This window comes from Erinaceus europaeus, chromosome 3 (assembly GCF_950295315.1).
Source record: "Erinaceus europaeus chromosome 3, mEriEur2.1, whole genome shotgun sequence".
Taxonomy (NCBI): domain Eukaryota; kingdom Metazoa; phylum Chordata; class Mammalia; order Eulipotyphla; family Erinaceidae; genus Erinaceus; species Erinaceus europaeus.
In genome coordinates this window covers 111,540,825-111,564,593 of record NC_080164.1, presented here as the reverse complement: position 1 = coordinate 111,564,593, position 23,769 = coordinate 111,540,825, and the positions used below count along the sequence as shown (strand labels likewise).

Sequence of the window (23,769 nt, the reverse complement as noted above, 5' to 3'; positions counted from 1 at the left end):
TGATTATCTACTTTTACAAAGTAAGCAGTTCTCTGCAACCCAGTTCAAGGAATGCTTGCAAGTGTGTGTGTGTGTGTGTGTGTGTGTGTGCTCTATATTTCCCGAATTTCTGGGAATAGCTATAGCCACAAGATAGAGGGCCACCTCCCTGACATGTTCCTGAACTCTGGTCCCAGAGGCATCAATGAGATGAATTGTACCCACCAGGTTACAATGTACCACAAAGTAATACACCTTCCTCATGAAATATCTCCTACCTAATCACACACACTATTTCAAGTTCAATTTGGCAACTGCAAAGAGTAGAAACTTAACCTTCCTTGATCTGGGTACTATATCGATCTAAATGCTGCCAATTTGTTCATTAGCATTTCTGACTGTTTTGTTAAACTTGGCAATCATTCTGAATACTTCTCACTCCTTGGGGAGGATTCTGAGCAAGTGCTTTGGAGTCAGATGATGATTTGCCTGCAGTTCTAGACTACACAAAGACTATATGTATTTTCTGTGTATTTTGATATGTTCTTTCAGTAGGGTTCTTATTTTCCACTGAGAAAGTTGAAGGAGCTATGCTACCTATAAATAGGTAGATAGATATAGTTAGACACACACACACACACATATATATATATATATATATATATATATATATATATATATATATATATATATATATATACATATATATATATATGTATGATGTATGACATTTATAGGGAGGGACACAACAAGAATCTCAGAGACAGATCTGAGGTAGATCTGAGAGTAGTCATGGAAAGAAAGGTTGAAACAGGAAAGAATTAAAAATTATCATGTTAAAAAGTTTCACCTAGAGATGAATGGATGATCCATTTTGGAAAGCAAATGTACAGAAAATATCATACAATATAAAAAAGAGAAAAAAGAAGCAGTTGTCAGAAAGACACATCAAAGAGCTGGGAAATATATCAACACAGTGACTGCACAGTAGCTTTTTTTTTGTTTGTTCCCATAGAACAAAATAAAACAGAAAAACACAGTATGGGAGTAAATATCATCTGGATTCTTAATTGTTCTGCCATTCTGACACAAATCTAGAATCATTCCCCCTTTTCCATATGGTGCAGTTGTTATTTTAAAAGTTAAAAGTCTTTTTTTTACCTACTATAACTACTTACATTCCTGCTAGGCATATTTTATAAACTATAGTGTATTTATGTCCCAATAAATGTGCAGGATTCTAGGTTCCACTCTGAGAGATTAAATTTTTAGACATGGTCCAGAGACTTTAGAATCTCCTTTCCCAACAAGCACAAGGGGTTTTGTGAAGACATGGCTCACGCTGACCATTTCTTGATCCTCTCCTCTTACTAACCTTTAGGGCCTTTCTTCCTTCAGGTTCCTCCTTTTCAGTTGAATTTTCAACTTCTCCTTTGTGTTGGATTCCTCTCTCTTTGGGAACAAATCTTAGACAATTTATACCCCAAGTCTTCATCCAAGTGCAGCTTCCTAAAACTGCAATAACAAGTTTCCCATGAATGTGGTTGCTAAAACTATAGAAATGATGAGGTTGGCTAGTGGCTTACCCATCTTACCATGTTCAAGGGCCTGGGTTCAAGCCCTAGAGCTACCAGATGGGAGCACCTTCAGGGAGCTTCCCTAGTGTTTCAAGAGCAGTGGTAGAAACACAGCCATCAAAGATCTGTGTATACCTATGTTTATGGCAGTACAATTTGTAATATCCAAAAACTGGATCCAAAAAACTGAATGCGTCAAACAACAGATGAGTGGTTGAGTAAGTGATAAAGTCATCTCCTTTGTCTCATCTCAGCTGGATCTGGAAGGATCTGTCTTTTTAACTTACCTACTATCAAAAAAGAAGAAAGAAAAAATATGGCCACTGGGAAGAGCTGTCTTGTGAGCACAGAGCCCCAACAATAACCCTGGTGGAAAATAAAATAAAATAAATCATATAATATATATGCTCTCACAGTTCTATAGCTTCTTCTTCTAGCGTTAGCCCTTCTTCCGTAGCCAGTCAACAGCGTCAGGTTGAAAGCTGTCAGGAGCTGCTTGTTGCTGGCTTTGAAAGTGACTGGGATCCATGTGGATTCAGTCGGCTAGGAAGGATCGTCAGTTTCCCCAATGAATGGGTACTCACGGGATGCACCACGAGAAGGTCGATCCAATGCATCCCAGTTCTATAGCTAAAAAGCCTGAAATCAGGATATCAACAACCCGTATTCTTCCTGAAACTTCTAAAGAGAAGTTTCTGCCTTTGTCTCCTAACTCTTGGTGGCCATTCCTTGGTTTTCAGCAACATGGCTCCAATTTCATGGCCATCTTCCCTACTGTGGTGGTAATTTGATTCTAGGTCCACTTTGTGTTCTTTTCCCTGTGTGCCATTTGTGCATCCTAAGGACACCAACCATTTTTTCCTCTGCCCCTTCCCAGTTTAGTATGACAGCATCCTAACCTGACAGCACCTACAACATTTCTATTCCCAAGCAATTTCTCTTTCCCAGGCACCATAGGATGAGACTTCACTAGATCATTGGGGAGGACCAAATTCAAAACATAGCAATATAGCAAACCACCTCAGTTCTACTTGTTCACTTCCTGTTTTCTCATTTAAAATTCTGGGATACCATCTGTACTTCTTTACTACTTTACCACAATATGACTTTGGATCCCAGCTCTCCACTGAAATTGCTTGATATTCACTGAACTCTTCATTGATAAGTTTAAAGAGTGTTTATTAGTTCTTCCTGAAAGTCAGAGAAACTATAGAAAGATGGATGCTACAGTCTTGTCATCACATAATCAGAGATATATGTTCTTGTTCATTCTGCTTATTGCTTTACTGTTAGTTGAAGATCTTTCTCACTCTCAGTGAGAGAAACTCACACTCTAATATGAGCACTAGGAAGTAGGTGTTTGTGGGGGGGGGGGCAGGTTGTGATGGGCACCAAAGTAAAAACCCTGGGTTGAAAGTGAGGGTGGATATTCAGCTTCATGGGGTGGGGGGTGGGGGTTAGAGGGAAGGGGGATGGGGTGGGACACTGTCTTTTGGTGGTGGGAATGGTGTTTATGTATACTCCTCTTAATATGTAGTCATATAAATCACTATTAATTAATATGAGAGGAGGAAAAAATGATTAAATGTCTCAAACTTTTAAAAGCACAGACTGAGTCTTTTTAATACATAGGCAGAGTCTTTGAAATGTTGACACTCTTAAAAGCTTACAGGGAAAACAGAAGCAACCGGTGGCATAGCTATAGACATCATGATTTTAAGGAAGATTTCTAAATGTTTCTCATTTTCAATTCTGATTGGTGATCAAATAGTATAGCATTAGTATCCCTCATAACTCATATACCCATGTGAAAATCTCCTCTTCTCCTTCTCTTATTCCTCCTCCTCTTCTCTTCCTCCTCTTCTTCAATACATTTTTTTTTTCTTTCTGCTACTTTCTCAGAATGTAATTTCCTCAAACACTGCATTCTATCATCTAGATACAATGCTGTTTGTAATAACATTTTTGTTTGCAAAGTTATTTAATGATAGATAATACTTTCATCAACATTAAAATAAGTGATTTATAAATATACTGTTTCATTAATTCTCACATAATTCTTAGGAGTCAATTTTCAATTCAACTGTATTATTTTCTTAATGATTAGATAAGTGTGGTAAAGCAATCTGTTAGAGATCTCACACACTGTAGAGCTAAGCTAAAACCAGGTCTCCACAACTGTAAAGCTCACAGTGTTAAATAATAATGCTGTACATATTTTCTAGCTATGTGCATTTATTGACCAAATTGTAACTCTGAATTTGTTGCTTCTTTAAAGAAATGTATTTCTAGGTGTCAGGAGGTGGTGCACTTGGTTAAGTGCATACACTACAGTGTGCAAGGACCCAAGTTCAAGCCTGTGGTCCCCACCTGCAGGGGGGAAGCTTCAGGCGTGGTGAAGCAGGGCTGGAGGTGTTTCTTTATCTCTCTTCCCTTTCCTTCTCAGCTTCTCTCTGCCTCTAATAAATAAATAAAAATTTTAAAAAATGTATTTCTTTGTTCACAAGAGAGAGAGAAACCACAGCATCATTCTGGTACATGCAATGTCGGGATTCAAACTCAGAAACTGATACTTGAGAGTCCAATGTTCAGCCACTGCACCAGTGGCCTCAGTTCTTTCATTGTTGCTTTTTTAATCAGTTATGATAGTAAAATAGAAGTCAGATAGTCTCTTGTCACCAGAATATGACTTTGTCTTCTTTTTGCTCAACAAGCCATTTTGTATTACATCTTCCGATGCTGACAGGTATTCTAAACGTAGTTATCATCAAGCAGCACATATAGTGAACAAAGCAGAATCACTCCATCTGACACTAGCCTCCTTTCACACTTTCATCCATATCTCTTTGCATTTTACAATCATGAGTTCCCCTCAAACATCCCAGCAGGTAACTGTTCTCTACATTACAGATGCATAAAGTTAGACATCAACTAATTAAGTAACTTATTCAAGGGCAGACAGTGAGTTGATTGGGAAGTCAAGGTCAGTATTGAACTTTCCAGACCTCTGCTCCTGCAAGGAATGGATGATGTCTTAAATTGTCCTGGCTATACATAGTAGAAAATGTTCATTTTCAGCTTTCCCAACCTACCCACCATTAGCTTTTGGACATTTACCAGAAGAATTCACAGCAAAAACAAAAAAAAAATGGACATTCCTTAGATATGTTTGCAGTTTGTGTCGATTGGCTTCCTAGGGGAGATGTGAAAATGAAGCCAAAGAGAGAGTTTAGCCCATCGTAATTATATCTTCCTGTGGAGATTCTGGTAATTATGTTTGGAGGTCTCTTTTACTATATAATTTAAAGGTTTTTATTTTGTAATATAGTACTAATTTAGCATATAGAAGAAAGAAGCTAATTAAGCTAAGACTACATTCAACTCACAGCTAACATTTAGAACATAATAAGAGTAATAATACTGCAAAGTTGTTTAAAGTTCTATGATTATTTGTGGATGTGAATCCAACCCAAACTGCATAACAAGTTCAAGAGACAGTGTATGATGTGAGTGGATAACAATGCAAATAACAAAGCTTGAACTCTCTGTCCCCAACTCGACTCACGGGGGCTAGATTTTTTGACTCATGAAAGATTCTTATTTCACTTGTAGCTCTTGGCATCTGTCCCTTAAGCCAGATGATACACTTTTCTGTCATGTTTTATTTAAAAAATTCCAATATTTATCTAATGACAATATACATACATAGTGTAACAATGTGGAGAAGGATTTATTTGAGATCTGGGCCCATCATATCTGTTTGGTAATCTCTGGACTACCCGAATAGGGCCCTAGCTGATGGGGTAGCCTGATAGTGTCGAAAGAGTCATCGTTAAAGTATGCCAGTTTCTTGCCCTTATTCAGATTTTGCAGTCCTTGCTTTTATAAGGTTAACTTTGGAGTGAGTGAGAGAACTGTAATAGGAAGTGGGTGAGGAGAGTATCTAAGTCTAATTAAATACTATTTCATTAGGAAATTTATACTGACTCACTGCAGACTATTGTGTACTTTTGCTTTCAGGTATATATTTTGCCCTAGTTTATGGATATATGTGAATATATGTTCTGTCTCACAAGACCTGGTCTATATCTAGGTTTTGGGACTTTGTTAGAAAGTGAACCGCCTGGAATGGAATTAGAGAATACCATGAAAGGAAAGGTCTCACCTGAGTAATGAAGCTGAAGGGTTGACATTTCACACCTGAAGTGTCTGGACACTGTCTGAAATGAAGCATGCTGGGGTGGTATTCGTTGCATTGATTAGTTTGGGATCTGTGGATGCAATATTATTTGGTATGAGTTGAGAGAAGCAAGCAGGAAAGTGAGTTCTACTCTAGAGGTTCCAGGACTGGGGGAAATATAGGCTCTATAGAGGAAATGTGAGGTTCCTGATGTCTTAGTGTTAAGAAGACAATAAATAGTTATTGTTATAATCACAGTATTTGGTAACTGGGTTAACTTTGAAAAGTCCCTTTGTTAGGATTTGCTGTATCATACACAACATCACCATAATTTATGTCCTTTGACATTATTTTTGTATAGCTGTGTTACCAGTTGCTTCTGTTCTCCCTGGTCTAGGCTTTTGAGAGTCAACATATCAAAGACTAAGCCATTGTATTAAAAAGACTCAGTCTGTGCTTTAAAAAGTTTGAGACATACAATCGATTTTTCCCCTCGCATATTAATTAAATAGTGATTTATATGACTACAAATTAAAAGGAGTGCACATAAACACCATTCCCACCACCAAAAGACTGTGTCCCATCCCATCCCCCCTTCCCTTTCTGTTCTTATTTCTCAACTTCTCTTTATTAGTGGGATCATCCTATACTTAACATAATTCCTTCTAGCTCCACCCAAAATGGGTCAGAGAAGGTGGTTTCACTGTTCTTCACAGCAATGTAGTATTCCGTTGTGTATATATACCACAGCTTTCTCAGCCACTCATCTGTTGTTGGGCACCTGGGTTGCTTCCAGGTTATAGATATTATGAATTGTGCTGCTATGAACATAGGTTTACAAATATCTTTTTGGCTGGGTGTTATGTACCCCAGGAGAGGAATTACTGGGTCATATGGAAGGTCCATGTCTAACCTTGTGAGACTTCTCCAGACTGCTCTCTACAGAGATTGGACCAATTTACATTCCCACCAGCAGAGCAGAAGGATTCCTCTGTCCCCATAGTCTCTCCAGCATTTGTTGCTGCTGTCCTTTTTGATGTATGCCATTCTCACAGGGGTGAGGTGGTATCTCAAAGTTGTTTTTATTTGCATTTCTCTGACAGAGACCTATTTTTTTTAAAGTTCAGATTCTGTTGCATTTAAATTTAAAAATTAGATACATATCAAAATTTAAGAATGCAATTTTTGAAATCCTATCAATGCTATAAATAAAAATAAGAAATTAATATCTAGAAGAAATTTTTATAGGAGAAACTTTTTACTTAAATAGAATTCTACATACTTAAATATTCGTGCATGATTTCAGGCATTTATATGCATATGCACTCATATAAGATTTACAGTGGGAGTCGGGCTGTAGCGCAGCGGGTTAAGCGCACGTGGCGCAACAAGGACCGGCATAAGGATCCCGGTTCGAACCCCAGCTCCCCACCTGCAGGGGAGTCGCTTCACAAGTGGTGAAGCAGGTCTGCAGGTGTCTATCTTTCTCTCCTCCTCTCTATCTTCCCCTCCTCTCTCCATTTCTCTCTGTCCTATCCAACAATGACGACAACAATAATAACTACAACAATAAAACAGCAAGGGCAACAAAAGGGAATAAATAAATAAAATAAATATTTAAAAAAAAGATTTACAGTAAATATGAAATTCTGCTTTACTGATGTGTTACAAAGAAGCTATGCATAAGGATCTGAGTTCAAGCCCGTAGCCCCCACCTGCAGGAGGAAGCTTTGAAACCAGTGAAACAATGCTACGAGTGTCTGTCTTCTCTCTCCCTCTTTATAACCCCCTTCTGTCAATTTCTCTCTGTCTCTATCAATAAGAAAGTTATAAATCATTGCAATAAACAATGTCTTCTTAAATATTTTCATTTACTTATTATTGGATAGAGACACAATTTAAGAGGAAGAGGGAGATGAAAGGGAGAAAGACAGAGAGACTCCTGCAGCCCTGCTTTACCACTTGTGAAGTTTTCCCCCTGCAGGTGGGGACCAAGGGATAAAATTCAGGTCATTTCAAGTTTTTATTGTACAACCTACTCCAGACAAATGGATGCAAGCATTTCAAAGAATCTGGACCAGTTTCTTAATTTATACCACTGAAATATTAGCTTCCTAAGATGACACTTGATTGACAGTTATGGGAATAGATGTTGGCAATTCAGTTTCTTACTTCTGAAAGGTTTCTAAAACCAGAAGACTTTGTCTCAAAGAAGAAAACAGAAACAAGTGAATCAATACAACTGGCAATGTGACTGTTTAGCACTATCGCTGAAGAAGCATGGGGCAATTATTTGACTTTCCTCAGTTACACTAAAATGTCTAACATTTTACCAGTAGAAATGCTCATACTGATGAAGATTTTTCACCACAAAATTCCACACCTATTTTTCTCCTGTCTCCAGTCCCTAGTCTTTGGAGAATATTAATAGCATGACCCTTATAATATTCTTTATGATTTAGGAAAATTTTGCTAACCAGTTGCTAAGTTTGATCATTTTCCTGAAAATTATGAAATATATATAAAGTTTCTTTGTATCAATTAAATATTTAGAACACTTTTAGAATGCAAGTGAATTGCTTTGTAAGAGCTGCTGAGACATGCCACAGAACTTTCATTACTTTTTCTGTGGTAATGTACCTGTGTGCTCACTCATTCAAGTAGTGCCCAATGATTTGCAATAAAGAAAGTATGTACAAGGTCAATAAAATGGACACAGAAAAGCAAGACTTTGAATTACAGAAGCCAGAACTCTCACCTTCTGTACCCCCAAAAGAATTTTGGTCCATATTCCCAGAGGGGGAAGTGTGAGGGGAAGATAATCAGAGGGCTCTGAACCCTGGTCCCACTGGGACTTGAAACTTGTGTGACTTGGAACTTTTGTTTTTGTCCATCACTAAGAGGGAAGAGAATCTGGAGAACACCTGAGGAAGTCAGACACTGTTTTGTTTATCTGAGAGGGAGGAGGGAAGAGGGGAAAGGAAGAAAAACTATGGAATGATTTCACTCATAAGTAAAATATAGAGAAGAGTGGCATACAACTTGAAAAAAAAAAAAGAAAGAAAGAATACACACAGACACAGACATACACACACACTGAAACCATAACTATGATCTTGAGAGAACTATTGACTACTGTGGCTTGGTGGTGGTGGTGGGGGGGGGGAGGACCAGAACTTTGGTGGTGGGAGTGGTATGGAATTCTACCCCTATTATGTTATAATTGTGTAATCTATTATTTAGAGTCATACCAACTGACTATTTAGAGCCATAGGAACTGCCAACCTTGACACAAGAGGAATTAGATAAACTTAACAAGCCAATCACTAGTAAAGAAATTGAAACATTAAACCACTAATTAAAAAAAAAAAAGAGAAAAAAAAGATAGAATTGAAACACTTGAAAGCCAGGTGGTGGCACAGTTGGTTAAGCACACCCATTACAGTGCACAAGGACCTGGAATCAAGCCCCTGGTTCCCACCTGCAGGGGCAAAGCTTTGTGAGTGGTACATAGGGTACATGTGTCTCTCAGTCTCTCTCTATTTCCTCCTTCTCTCTCAATTTATCTCTGTCTCTATCCAATAATCAGTAAATTAATTAAAAAATCTTTAAAAACACATTAAGTGATAAAGAATAGGAAAGCTATTAGGGGAGGGGATGTGATATGGAGTTCTGGTGGTGGGAATTGTAGCCCTCTTATCCTATAACGGTTTCTGTCACTGTTTCCTTTTTATAAATAAAAATTTTAAAAATACATTAACTTGAATAAATAAATAAATAAATAGCAAGCCTTTGGAAGGATCATGAGTTTTGTTTATGTGGTTATACATCTCACATAATTTTAACCTTCCTAGAACTCTTGGTAGATACATACACATGCCCACTCACACACTCACAAATCTACATGGGAAATGTATATAAGTTGCATAATTTTTTTTTTTAATTTGTACTGTCTTTACTTATTGGATAGAGACAGCCAGAAATGGAGAGGGAAGGGGTAGATAGAGAGGGAGAGAGACAGAGAGACACCTGCTGCCCTGCTTCATCACTTGCAAAGTTTTCTCCCAGCAGGTGAAGAGCCCAGCTCAAATTCAGATCCTTGCACATTGTAACATGTGAGCTTAACCAGGTGAGCCACCAACCTGCTCCCAAGCAAGTGAGGGAAGCATTCCTTTTTCTGAAGAGAAGCAACTTTTCTTTCTTGCTAAACTGCTAAGGAAACGTCTCCCTTGGAGATTTTCTGAATTAAATACTGAGGGAAAATAAGCAATCATTTTACAATGGACAATAAAAATAATTTTCATTTGATTACGTCTTACAGTGCTGCCTGATGAAATCTGAAGACATTAAAGCACAACTCCATAGACATTTCTGCCAATAAGATCTTAGTGTTCAGCAGAGAAGAATAGAACATGCTTACCGAAATTTCTCTCATTAAATATTTGTTTATATGTTTCTATGTAATACTCATTTGTTTCCTTAAGAAGGGTCATTTTTTGTTGCTGTTGTTGTTGTTTTCTTGATGCATGTTAAAAAATTGTATAAAATTTAAGTGGCATTAGTCCAGACATACATAATTACTTTTAAATATTTTTTAAACTCAAGATTATTTCAGAAAACTACTGGAAGTAATCCTTAAAGTAAATAGCTTTCCCTCAAAAGAATGGCATTAAGAGTGTAATAAGATTGGTATATATATATATATATATATATATATATATATATATATGCATTTTTATTTATAAAAAGTAAATGCTGACAAAACCATAGGATAAGAGTGGTACAACTCCACACAATTCCCACCACCAGAACTTCGTATTCAGTAGAAGTAAAGAGTTCTATGGGTAGATTCTCATTTAAATGCTTTCTGTCTTAAAAGTACTCAGGTTCTGATATTAAAATACGTGTGTTTGGGGCTGTTCTCTATAGTACAAAGTAGAAGGTTAAGCAAATTAATCTAAAAGCCTTTGCAATGCTAGAGAAGTATTCTAACTGAGACAGTTAACCCCTGGGTATGTGTGGGGGTTGTGAATAGTATATGGTTATGCAAAGAGACTCCATGCCTGAGGCTATGAAATCCCAGGTACAAACAGGTTCAATCCCCTGCATTACCATAAACCAGAGTTGAGCAGTATTCTGGTAGACAAACAAAAAACAGATAACCCAATTTTCCCTGTCTAATTCGATCTACTTTAAGACAATTCGATCTACTTTAAGACAATCCTGAATACTTTAAGACTTCCCTGAAATTTAAATATGTTCTGTACTATCATTCTAAAAGTTATAAGAACACCAACACTTTGACTGCCTAATTGATGAAAGAAGCCAATCTAAAAACAATGCAATGATGGGGGAGAGGGGGTAATTTCAGTATTTGGACAAAGGGCTTGCTTGTCTGAGGCCCCAAAGGTCCACGAAGAAATCTCAGGTTCAACTCTCATCACCACTGTATCTGCCTTCTCTTTTTTCATGCTCTCTCTCTCATCAAAATAAATGATTTCAATTAATTTTTTAAGAAAGACTCAAATTTAATTCTCAAGAGAAAAGTAGATTATCCCTCCTTGCTTCTGATACTTGAGAACAAACACAGTTGAATCAGTATTTTTGCATCTGCATGTCATACCCTTTCTAAATTTAAAAAAAAAAAAAAGTGATATAAAGATTTCCACCTACTCAAATTATTGATTTAGTATGGAAACAGAATATTTTAAAATATTATTAACTTTATTTATTTATTTATTTTAACAGGACAGAAAGAAACTGAGAGGAAAAGGGGATAGAGAGAAAGACATCTGTAGCCTAGCTTCAACACTCATGGAGCTTTTCCCCTACAGGTGGGACCCAAGATCGGAACCCACATACACATTCTTGTGTATGGTTACATATGCATTTAACCAAGGGTGCTGTCACCCAGTCCCTGGAATCTGAATCTCTCACAGTAAATGACATAAGCACTAGGTAATTTCTAACTGAATTATCAGCACTTCTTTATTCTTCCTGAAATTTTCTCTTATCAACAATAGGATGTTATGTCAAATTATCTCTCATACTTATAAATCAGTAGCAGTATTGAAATGATATTTGCTTTTTAATATTGAGTACTTTTGTGAATGGCTTCATATTTTATCTTAGAAAGTGTATTGATTTGTAGGTAAATGATTGGCCTAATTCTGAAGAGGTTTCTGTTAAATTGTTTGAAATTAAACTAGAGTTGTAATGAGCAGCACTTGCCTTTAAAAGTACTTATGTATTTGTTATTGTTATGAGAGAGAGTGAGATGAAAAGGCAGAATATTGCTCTGGTACATATGGTTTTCCTCTGGGTGAACCTTGGGCCTCTGTCATGGAAGTTTTGCCATGCTTTGTATTGGACAGAATATTATTCCCAATTTTTCTTTTTTTGAAATATTTATTTTTTAATTCTTTTTATTATCATTATCTTTATTTAATTGGATAGAGACAGCCAGAAATAAAGAGGGCAGGGGGAGATAGAGAGGGAGAGAGACAGAGAGACACCTGCAGCCTTGCTTCTCCACTCACAAAGCTTTCCCTCTGCAGCTGGGGACCAGGGGCTTGTACCTGGGACCTTGCAAAATGTAACATGGGTGCTTAACCAGGTGTGCTATCACCCACTCACCCCCACCATTTTCCTTCTTCCTTCCCTTCTTCTTCTTTTTGTTTACCAATTCTTGTCTTCTGTGTCTCAGTCTAAAGATAAATGTTTCAGAGAGAACTTCTCATTTTAGCAGAGTCTTATCTCCTATTGAGACCACCATGCCACTATATAATTTTACTTAGATGTTTAATACCTGTTTGACATTTTGAATGAAAATGATGGTTCCATTATAGTTCCTCTATAGTTCTCTGTATCAGGACTTAGACCACGATACTGGCTTATGATGCATATGATATAACCTTCTGATGACTACCGATGAGTAAAATGATCACTTTCTAGTAATAATTTCTATGACAAATACCATTGGCATACAGTAGAAAAATAAATGAGACTTTTAAGGAACTCTTTAAATCCACATTCTTAGTTCAGTCTTTATTTTGCTTAATCTCAACATATTTACTTTATTCTTCAGCTATATATATTTTAAAAGTGTAGTCGGGTGGTGGAACACCTGGTTGTGCACATGCTGCAATGCACAGGGACTGGGGTTCGAACCTGCAGTCTCCACCTGCAGGGGCAAAAGCTTTGTGAGTAGTGAAGCAGAGTTGCAGGTGTCTCTCTGTCACACATCTCTTTCTCTCTCCCTTCCCTCTCTATTTCTGGTTGTCTCTATCCAATAAATAAATAAAGATAATAATAAATAAAAGACTTCTTTAAAGTTATGTATTCTAAAAGTCACATATTCTTGATATGCAATTAAACCCATCAACATGAATGGAAATCATTCTGTAATTTTAAAGAATTAACATTGCACTCGGGGAGACAGACATCTGTCCAAACAACTGACTATAACCTAGAGACATAAATCTGTGAACAATGTATATGGCTTCTAGGAGAGCAAGGATTTTACAGCAGAGGGAATGGGGAACTGAAAAGTGGCCAGAAATATTTAACTCTTCTGTTTATGTTTGCACAGCCTAAGGTAAAATAGTGACCTAAACATTGACCTCTTGCCCATTACTTCCAAGTGGTCATGTGGTGCAGAATGTCCAGATCTATGAGGGCTGTTTTCACTATTATTATTGATTCTAAAGAATATCATCCATCAACCATTCCCTCTGGTTTTCTGGTAACAATACAAGCTGTGATTAAATAAGCTAGATGAATAATGTTTTCCTGGAATACCCTTTTCTTAACTTTTAATCTCTGTGTACTTTAGCTTCTTATGCCTTTCCAAATCAAACACTGAGGATATTACCCTTGGCATTGGTAACAGACATGATTATAAAAGTGCTCACAAAGTGGATAAGTCTATTAAAATGTCTTTAGTTTTACCAGTAGTCACTATATGTGACAGTAGGAGTAGGCCACCCTGCTCCTGGAGTACTGGCCCCCTAGATGCTCAGTACACAGCAAGTCATAACAGAGAATTCTTAAACTGCTAAAACCAGATTCATATGCACTTAGGACCTTTAGCTTTGGGGTCTACAATTAGCTTTCATAATTAAAATTCTCAGTCTATCCTGAAATAATTTTTATTATTGGATAGAGACAGAGAGAAATTGAGAGGAAAAGGGAAGGAGACACAGAAACACTTGCAGGCCTGCTTCACCACTCCTGAAGTTTTCTCCCTGAAGGTGGAAACCAGGGTCTTGATCCTGGCTCCTTGTGCACTATAAAAGATTCTCCAGGAAGAGCTATAGATAGTCTTTTTGTTATCATCATGGGAGTTATACTGCTTTAGAAGTGGCTTGTCAGATAGGAGAACAAAGATGGGCAAGGCAGCGGTTTTGCAAAAGACTTTTATGACTGAGGATCTAAAGTCCCAGGTTCAATTCCCAACACCATCAGCCAGATCTCCTCAGTGCTCTGGTCTCTCTCTCTCTCGCTCTCTCTCTCTCTCCCTCTCTCTTTCTCTCTCTGTGTCTCTCTGTCTCTCTTTCTCTCTCTCTCTTTCTCTCTCTCTGTCTCTCTCTCCACTTCTCTCTGTATCTCTTACTACATTAAAATAAATAAGGGCCAGGAGGTGGCACACTTGGTTAAGTACACCTATTACCATGCACATGGACCCAGATTCAAGCCTCTGGTCTCCACCTGCAGGAGGAAAGCTTCATGAGTGGTTGCAGGTGTCTCTCTGTCTCTCTCCTTCTCTATGTCCCCCTTTCTCTCAATTTCTCTCTGTTCTATCAAAAAAAAATGAATAAAGTTAAAAGAACAAACTATAAAAAATAAAATATATAAAAAATAAAAAGAAAGAACAACATAGAGAGATCATAGTACCAAAGCTTCCTTCTGTTCCAGGGGAGCCAGGGGTTCAAACAGGGGTCACATGCATGGTAAATCAGTCACCCTCCTAAATGAGCTATCTCCCTAGTGTGGGACTCTTTTTAAGAGAGCAAATAGTGCAGAACATAGATCTGATTATCATTACAGAATATCATTTTATTGAAAGGCAAATGGAGTTCAGCAAAGAGTTAGTCCTCCAAGTTTATACCAAGATACACCAGCCAAGATCAAATTCAAAACAAATGCTATAAAGCCTATGTCTGACTTTTGAAACTGTCACTCAGGTTTAGACACACTTCAAATCTCCAACAGGATTTTCTAGATCTAATTATTTTCTTCTTCTCTCTCTCTTTTTTAGTTTATAAACAGGAAACCCTGACAAAAACCATAGGATAAGAGGGATACAACTCCACACAATTCCCACCTTCAGAATTCCATATCCTATCTCATCCCTCCCCTGATAGCTTTCCTGTTCTTTATCCCTCTGAGAGTATGGACCCAGGGTCATTATGGGGTGCAGAAGGTGGAAGGTCTGGCTTCTGTAATTGCTTCCCTGCTAAACATGGGAGATGACAGGTCGAATCATACTCCAAGCCTGTCTCTCTCTTTCCCTGGTGGAGTGGAGCTCTGGGGAAGTGGGGCTCCAGGACACATTGGTGAGGTCATCTGCCCAGGGAAATCTAGTTGGCATCACTGTAGCATCTGGAACCTGGTGGCTGAAAGAAGAGTTAACATATAAAACCAAACAAATTATTGACTAATCATAAACCCAAAGTGTTGGTATGCATGAGACCCCTTCTGTTTCATTTGGTTTAAATCCCCCCTGCTTAACACTATTTTATTTACATAACCACTTCATTCTATTTACATAACCACTGTTAACAAGTTCCACCCTCCCTCCAGGGCATTTGTGGTTCAGTGATAGGATTCTTGCCTAATCTGCCCCCTCCTTGTCACACTCTGATTTTCGCCAGTCACTTTTCTCTCCACCCTCTCTATGTCACATCCTGTTTCTACCCTACTTGGCAAGTATATATAAAGACAGCATTGTGAGTTTTACAGTACTGTACCTTGAGTTTAGCTTAGCTAGTCTTAGATTGTGCTGTGTCCTGCATGAATAAAGAGATACTGCGTACAACCCAGCCATGAGTCCCTGGTTGTCTGTTACCCGCCCGTGAAGCTAGCCCAGTGAAAACAACATAGCCCGTGCAAAATAACATATGGCGCCCAAACAGGGACTGAAATAAGCCCTGAAACATGGACTGGCATCAACGTGGGACCCTACCCACCCATCGTCCAGATAAGTAAACTTGGCTACCCATCCACCATGGGTTGCCTTTCTACTTATGAAGAGGTTTGCCAAAGCCTCTACTGTTTCATCATGAGACAGTTAGTCTATCTCTGGAACATTTTACTCTGGGCCACATTTTGGTTCCCTGACCGGGAACTTTGGTTTCTTATGACCGGAATCATAGAGCTTGGGAGATGCACGGAGATTTCTCCTTGGACTTTCTGGATTCCCTCTCCCATGTTTCCTGAGGAAAAGGACTACATTTTGCTCCGGGCCACAGTTTGGTTCTTTATGACCGTGATCGTAGACCTTGGGATATGCATGGGGATTTCCCCTGGGACTTTCTGGACTTCTTCTCGCATGTTTCCCATGGAGAAGGACTACTCTAATTTGAGGAGCATTCTCCCGTACCCTGGCAGTTCCCAAGTAGGGAGACACGTGGCTAGTTCTACTCTCCTGATTGGATTCTTTCTTCGATGAGAAGACACTTTTAAAAATGGGTGCCTGAAGCAATCCAGCCAGAACAGTCAGAAGCACCCTAAATGGAATTTCGAGGACCTTTTTGGACTAAGACGCCCTCCAGGGATTCTTAATCCTACATGGTGAGATCTTGATAATCTGGTTCAAGTTGCGTTTCATAAGAGAATGACTTGAATGACTGAATTTTTGTTTGACATTGACTTAAAAAAAAAAAAAAGCTAGACGCAGCCATGATTTCTAGAGACATCCAGAAACAATCCAAAAAATTTTTTTTTCCCTCCTTTGATTTCTCTTTTACGTCTTGACATGAATCTGAAACGTTTAATCCTGAAAACTGTATGAGTTATGGGTGGGGCAGATAGTGCAATGATTATGTTAATTATTCTCATGCCTGAGGCTTTTAACCGTGGTTCTTCTGTTTACCTTTCCACATTTTATTGAGTTTAAACTGTTTAAACAACCTTAAAATCATACTAGAAAGGACTTCCAATTATAATGGAGTTATCAATTATAGTAAACTTCTAATCTGCTACAAGTTTTGTTTGACAAGTAAGTGAATTTCAGCTGTCAAAGTCTTCACATGAAAAAGCATCTATTCAAATGGAATTCCTGAAAATCCATTTGGATCCTGTTCTCTGACATCGCCCACAAGATGGAATGACTACAACACATCCCCAGAAACCAATGATCAGACCTGACACGACCTGAAGAAACAGATTCACAGACTCCAAAGCTCACTCTCTATAGAAAAGCAGAATTCTGGTGGCCGACATTCCCCATCGAGACAGACATGCAGCTTTTCATCCTCTGGCATTTTCTTCTGTGGTCAGCTACTTTGGACTGACACCTCCATCGGACTTACTGGTACACGCTGCTGTGTTTCTCAAAGACTAACTTCAGCCGATTGCCTTGAGACTTTATAGACCATGTCCCCTCGCCTACAGGCTCTGTCCCAGAGGCAGAAAACTCCCCCACCTTATTAGGTTATGCCCACAGAGGCATGAAGCGCCCCAAGAGGCAAGAGATGCCCACAGAGTCAGGAAACGCCCTTTGAGGCAAGAGATGCCCCCAGAGGCATGAAGCATTCCCAGAGGCAAGAAATGCCATTTCGCCTGCTAGGCCTTTCCCTTTGAGGCAAGAAACATTCCCCTTGGCATCACGCTGGTTATTGCTGCTCGCCTAATTTGTTTTCCATGTCTTATGCCAGTTCTTTTGAAAACGCCTGTACGATATACGTTTCTGTTCACCCCACAATGGCCATTAGTTAAAAAGAAAGGGGGAATTGTTGGTATGCATGAGACCCCTTCTGTTTCATTTGGTTTAAATCCCCCCTGCTTAACACTATTCTATTTACATAACCACTTCATTCTATTTACATAACCACTGTTAACAAGTTCTACCCTCCCTCCAGGGCATTTGTGGTTCAGTGATAGGATTCTTGCCTAATCTGCCCCCTCCTTGTCACACTCTGATTTTCGCCAGTCACTTTTCTCTCCACCCTCTCTATGTCACATCCTGTTTCCACCCTACTTGGCAAGTATATATAAAGACAGCATTGTGAGTTTTACAGTACTGTACCTTGAGTTTAGCTTAGCTCATCTTAGATTGTGCTGCGTCCTGCATGAATAAAGAGATACTGTGTACAACCCAGCCATGAGTCCCTGGTTGTCTGTTACCCGCCTGTGAAACTAGCCCAGTGAAAACAACATAGCCCGCACAAAACAACACTAAAGGCTGTAATAGTTCAGATAAAAATTTGAGTTATTCCATTTTGTAGATAGTTAGTAGGTCTATTTTAGTTATATTCCAAAGGGTCCATGACTATATTAGTGTTTTTCTTTTGTTGGTTTGTTTGTTTGTTTTTCTGAGTCTGACATCTGATATGCAGGTGGATCCAAGTTATTGTCTGGGGAGATGATGTCATGGCTGGCAAAAAGGAGCAGAAAGCTGGATAAGGGAAGAGAGTAGCTCCCAAATATGGGAAAGGTATATAAATATTACTGACTGTAAACCCCATAGATTTGATCTGATCTGGAGCCCATATTCAGCTTTTGAGCCTATGTGACCTCTGCATCCCTGTGGATCTGAGCTCACATTCTGTGGTCATGAGTAGGAATGTTCTAAGCTGCCCCAGTTTCTTAACCCATCTTCCTCAGGGGGAAGATGAGTCTGTTGTCCAGCCTCCCTGTGGAGGATGGAATATTTTCTACTGTTGTTAATCCATGTTGAGGGCCAGGTCCTATGGGGACCCATGGAGGGGTCTGTTGTGTTGTTCCTGATAGAGACAACCAATAACAATGGAGAGTAGGATTTATTCGAGGTTTAGGCTCATCATATCTGTTTGGGAATCTCAGGCCCATCATATCTGTTTGGGAAACTCCCTGACTAGGACCCCAGCTGTAGGGGTTGCCTGACAGTGATTAGAGTCATCCTTTAAGTATGCCAGTCTCTTGTCCTTATTCGGCTTAAGTAGTCCTTACTTTGATAATGTTAGTTTTGGAGTGAGTGAGGGAAGTGTAATAGGAAGTAGGTGAGGAGGGTATCTAAGTCTAAGTAGACACCATTTCATTAGGAACTTTATGGTGTTTTTTTAGGTCTTTATACTTGCTTGCTGCATACACTGACTCACTGAAAACTATTGTGCACTTCTGCTTTCAGGTATATATTTTGCCCTAATTTATGGATACATGTAAACATATGCCTTATCTCATGTGACCTGGTCTATATCTAGGTTTTGGGACTTTGTTAGGAACTGAACCACCTGAAATTGAATTAGAGAATCCTATGAAAGGAAAGGTCTCACTGAGTAATGAGGCTGAAAGGTTGACATTCCATGCTTGAGGTCTCTAGACACAGTCTGAGGTGAAGCTTGCTGAGATGCTACTTGTTGTGTTGATTAGGCTGGAATCAGGAGATGTAATATCATTTGGTATGAATTGAGAGAAGCATGCAGGCAAGTGAGCACCACCCTAGAGGTTCCAGGACTGGGGAAAATATAGGCTCTATAGAGGAAGCAGGAGGTACCTTTTGTCTTGGGGTTTAAGAAGGCAATAGATAGTTGTTGCTGTAATCAAATTAATTTCAGTTGGGTTAACTTTGAAAATCACTTTGTTAGGATTTATAGTATCATACACAACATCACCTTTATTTATGTCCTTTGACATTATTTGTATATAGCTGTGTCTTATAGAGTAATGCCACTAATTGTTTCTGTTCTCCCTGGTCTAAGCTTTAAAGAGAGTCAACATTTCAAAGACTTGGTCTGTGCATTAAAAAGTTTGAGACATTCAATCAAATTTTCCTCTCTCATATTAATTAAATAGTGATTTATATGGCAAATTAATAGGAGTGTACATAAACAATATTTTCATCACCAAAAGACTGTATGCCATCCCAATCCCCCCCCACTCGCCCTCCCAGTGAAGCTAAACATCCACCCTTGCCCTCAAACCAGAGATTTTTCCTTGTGAGACTTCTCCAGACTGCTCTCCACAGAGGCTGGACCAATTTACATTCTCACCAGCAGTGCACAAGGATTCCTCTGTTCCCACGTCTCCAGCATTCGTTGCTGCTGCCCTTTTTGATGTATGTCATTCTCACAGGGGTGAGATTGTATCTCAGTGTTGTCTTTATTTGCATTTCTCTGACAATAAGTGACCTGGAGCAGTTTTTCATGTGTTTGTTATCCCTTTGAATCTCTTCTGTAGTGAATGTTCTGTTCATATCCTCTGCTCATTTTTGGATGGGGTCATTTGCTTTTTTGTTGCTAGGTTTGCTGAGCTCTTTGTATATTTTGGTTATTAGTCTCTTGTATGGTTTATGACATGTGAAGATCTTCTCCCATTAGGTGAGGGATCTCTTTGTTTGAGTGGTCTCTTTGATGGTGCAGAAGCTCGTCAAGTTGATGTAGTCCCATTGATTTGTTTTTGTTTTAGTCTTCCTTGCAATGGGTTTGTTTCATCAAAGATGTCCTTGAGGTTTAGGTGGGAAAGTGTTCCACCAATGTTTTCCTCTAAGTATTTGATAGTTTCTGGTCTAACATCCAGGTCCTTGACTCATTTGGATTTGACTTTTGTTTCTGGTGAGATAAAGTGTGTTAGTTTCATTCTTCTGCATGTTTCAACCCAGCTTTCCCAGCACCATTTATTGAAGAGAGCCTCCTTCCTCTGTTTAATACTTTGGGTCCTCTTATCAAAGATTAGATGTTCATAGAAGTGAGGAGTTAGTTCTGGGCTTTATTTTTTGTTTGTTTGTTTGTTTATTCTCTGCTTAGTTGATCTAAGTGTAAGAATGGGGTGTTAAAGTCTCCCACTATTATTGTATTAGTACTGATATATTTTTGTAATTTTTTTCAGTAGGTGTTTGATGTATTTAGATGGGCCCTCATTGCATGCACAGATGCTTATAATTGTTTTATCTTCTTGGTTGATTGATACTCTGATCATTATGTAGTGACCTTGCCTATCTTTTATTACTTTCTTTAATTTAAAGTCTATTGTGTCAGAGATGAGAATGACTGCTCCTGCCCTTTTTTGTGGTCCATTAGCCTGTATGATAGTTTTCCATCCTTTCACTTTAAGTCTTTTGTCCTTTTGGCTTCTGTTTGCCAGCCCTAGAGTGGGTTATAGAACTCTTTTTTGTTGTCATTCTGACCACCCCTTGCTCTCTCTTACCAATGGTCAGAAATCCTTTCCCCAAGAATCCCAGGTTGAAAGCTGCGTTTCTCCAGAGCTCACACCTGGTGTTGTCTCCAAGTTGCCATTTTAGCTCTTACCTCCCCCCACTTTTATTTTCTTCATAGTGAGATTAGAAGGCAAAATATTTGGCACAGATTTTTTTTCTAAGAACATGTCTTTATTTATTTATGATAGAGACAGAAATTGAGAGAAAAGGAGAAAGGAGGAGGAAAGAGGAAAACAAAAAGAGAGAAAAGAAGGGGAAAGAGAGAAACCTGCAGCACTGAGTCACCACTTGAGAAACTTCTCCCCTGCAGGTGGGAATCAGGGTCTTCAACTTGGGTCCTTTCACTTGAAGCAGTACATACTTAACCAGTGTACCACCACCTGGCTCCCTTGCTTTAATTTCTTACACTTGCTAAGTTAGAGATGAGGAAGAGAATTTGGTGCCCATCACTTAGTATTACTCATTTATTCCTATAGCTATCTTTTACATGTAGATTCACTTCTCCAAGTATTGTCATATGAAAAATACTAAAGTAAAATATTATAGGACTAAATCTGACAGTTTGGATAAAACTATTGGTGACAATAGCTTTGTTCTTATAACCAACTTGCCAGTTCTGCTACCCTAAGATTCCCTGTGGATAAGACATATGTACAGTATCTTTTCCATGTTGGTTCTTTTGGCATCTCACTTGTGTTAAAATGCTTTTTTTTCCCCTTCACCATAATGTAGTAGACAAGGTGTTTTGCAGATAACATTGTTACTTAACTAGTTGTATAACTCCTTGCTCCCTGGGTTCTGGGCGAAGGCTATGCTTATATAAGATTTGTTGTTTGACTGTAGTGTACATTGAGTTCTTGGGAGCTCCTCAGCGCCTCCATATGATTAGGAAGGAGAAATAGTGAACTTGGAGAGTTAACATGTTTACAACAACACTGGAAAATTAATGGAACTGTTGTGTGGAAGGCTTCGGAAGCAGCATAATCAACACCAATCTTCCACTATTGTTTGCTTCTAACTGTAGACTACATTTAAGTGAGAAAAAATATCTTTGCCTTTCATGTGACTACATCAGAGATGCAGAGTTCATATTTTCCTGCATACAGGATTACAAAAGTCTTCTTTTTAAAGTTTATTTATTTACTTATTTATTGTTGAGTAGAGACAGAAATTGAGAGGGGAGAGGGAGATAGAGAATAAAAGAGACAAACACCTGCAGCCCCAATTCATCATTCATGAAGATTCCCCCTGCACATGGGGACCAGGGTCTTGAACCTGAGTCCTTGGAATGTGTATGCTTAACCAGGTGTGCCACCTCCTGGCCCCCATCCATCTTCTTAACTGGAAGTGCTGGGGTTCAAACCCAGGGCCTCATACATGCAAAACATGCACTCTACCACTGAGCTACACTCCCTCCTTCCTTCCCTCTTCTTATCTCTATGTTGTACAAGAAAAAAAAAAGATAATGAAAGAATCTATTAAGTAAGTAAGGACATATCAGAAGTTAACAAAGTATACATATTGGGAGCGAAATTGAAACTGTATCATTCAGGAATTCGTCTAAGTGATGTTTTTCAAGAATTCTGGGATCTAACATTTGCTGTGTTCTAGACCAGTACCAACTTAGTGAGTTAAAATGATATGATAATGGATATCTTTTACAAGTTGTGTTCACTTATTTCTGAACAAAATCAAAAGCCAGGACATCACTTACATGTGATGCTGCAGATCAACTTTAGAATATCTCCCTCCAGTCATGATTCTATTTCTTGAGAGAATTTGTCAGCTGTAATGCTCCTCATAGGCTGCTTTCAAATTTCAGCCTTAATATCCAGGGGCCCTGTGCAGAGCTGTTTAGAAGGTGTTGAAGATGCATTCAATACGCTCTCCATTTTTTTGTTCCTATATGCCTTTCTATTACAAAAAACCAAAACCAAAACCATAACTGTGTTTCACTGAGTGTCAAAAGGAAGGATGATGGAGTTTCTCATTAGAAGTGCCCTAGTGAGCTGGTTGTTTTCCATCAAGTGCAGAGAAAGCCAATAATCATCAATTTTATGCTGGTTTTTGAAGTTCCACTTGATGACTTAAAAGACAAACAAGTTCTTATTTCCCCCCCATTCCTAATAGTTTATCCACTCTTGATCAATAGTAGCTCTCATGAACTTTTGTGCAATTAAAATTGATGGTAATTTTTATTATTGACAGCTATCGTTGTTTTCAAATTATATAGTATTTCCTCTTTGAAGGCAAATAGCTAAAAATGCCCAATTTCACTCTCTCTCTCTCTCTCTCCTTCTCTCACAAACACACACACACACACACACACACACACACACACAACCTTTCATCTTTTTCATTTTACTTTATTTTTTTTTACAGATTTTCTTATTTCTTTTTTTTAATATTTATTTTATTTATTTATTCCCTTTTGTTGCCCTTGTTGTTTTATTGTTGTAGTTATTATTGTTGTCGTTGTTGGATAGGAAAAACAGAAATGGAGAGAAGAGGGGAAGACAGAGAGGAGAGAAAGATAGACACCTGCAGACCTGATTCACCGCCTGTGAAGCAACTCCCCTGCAGGTGGGGAGCCGGGGTTCGAACCGGGATCTTTATGCTGGTCCTTGTGCTTTGCGCCACCTGTGCTTAACCCGCTGCGCTACAGCCCGACTCCCTTT

At 38.6% G+C, this 23,769-nt stretch overlaps 1 non-coding gene across 1 annotated transcript; it reads right to left on the bottom strand.

Moving 5' to 3' along the window:
• Nucleotides 1-22,433: 22,433 nt before the first annotated feature.
• TRNAA-UGC (transfer RNA alanine (anticodon UGC)) lies at nucleotides 22,434-22,505 on the bottom strand. The gene has a single exon. It is a non-coding gene; the product is annotated as a tRNA-Ala (tRNA).
• Between the last annotated feature and the right edge of the window lie 1,264 nt (nucleotides 22,506-23,769).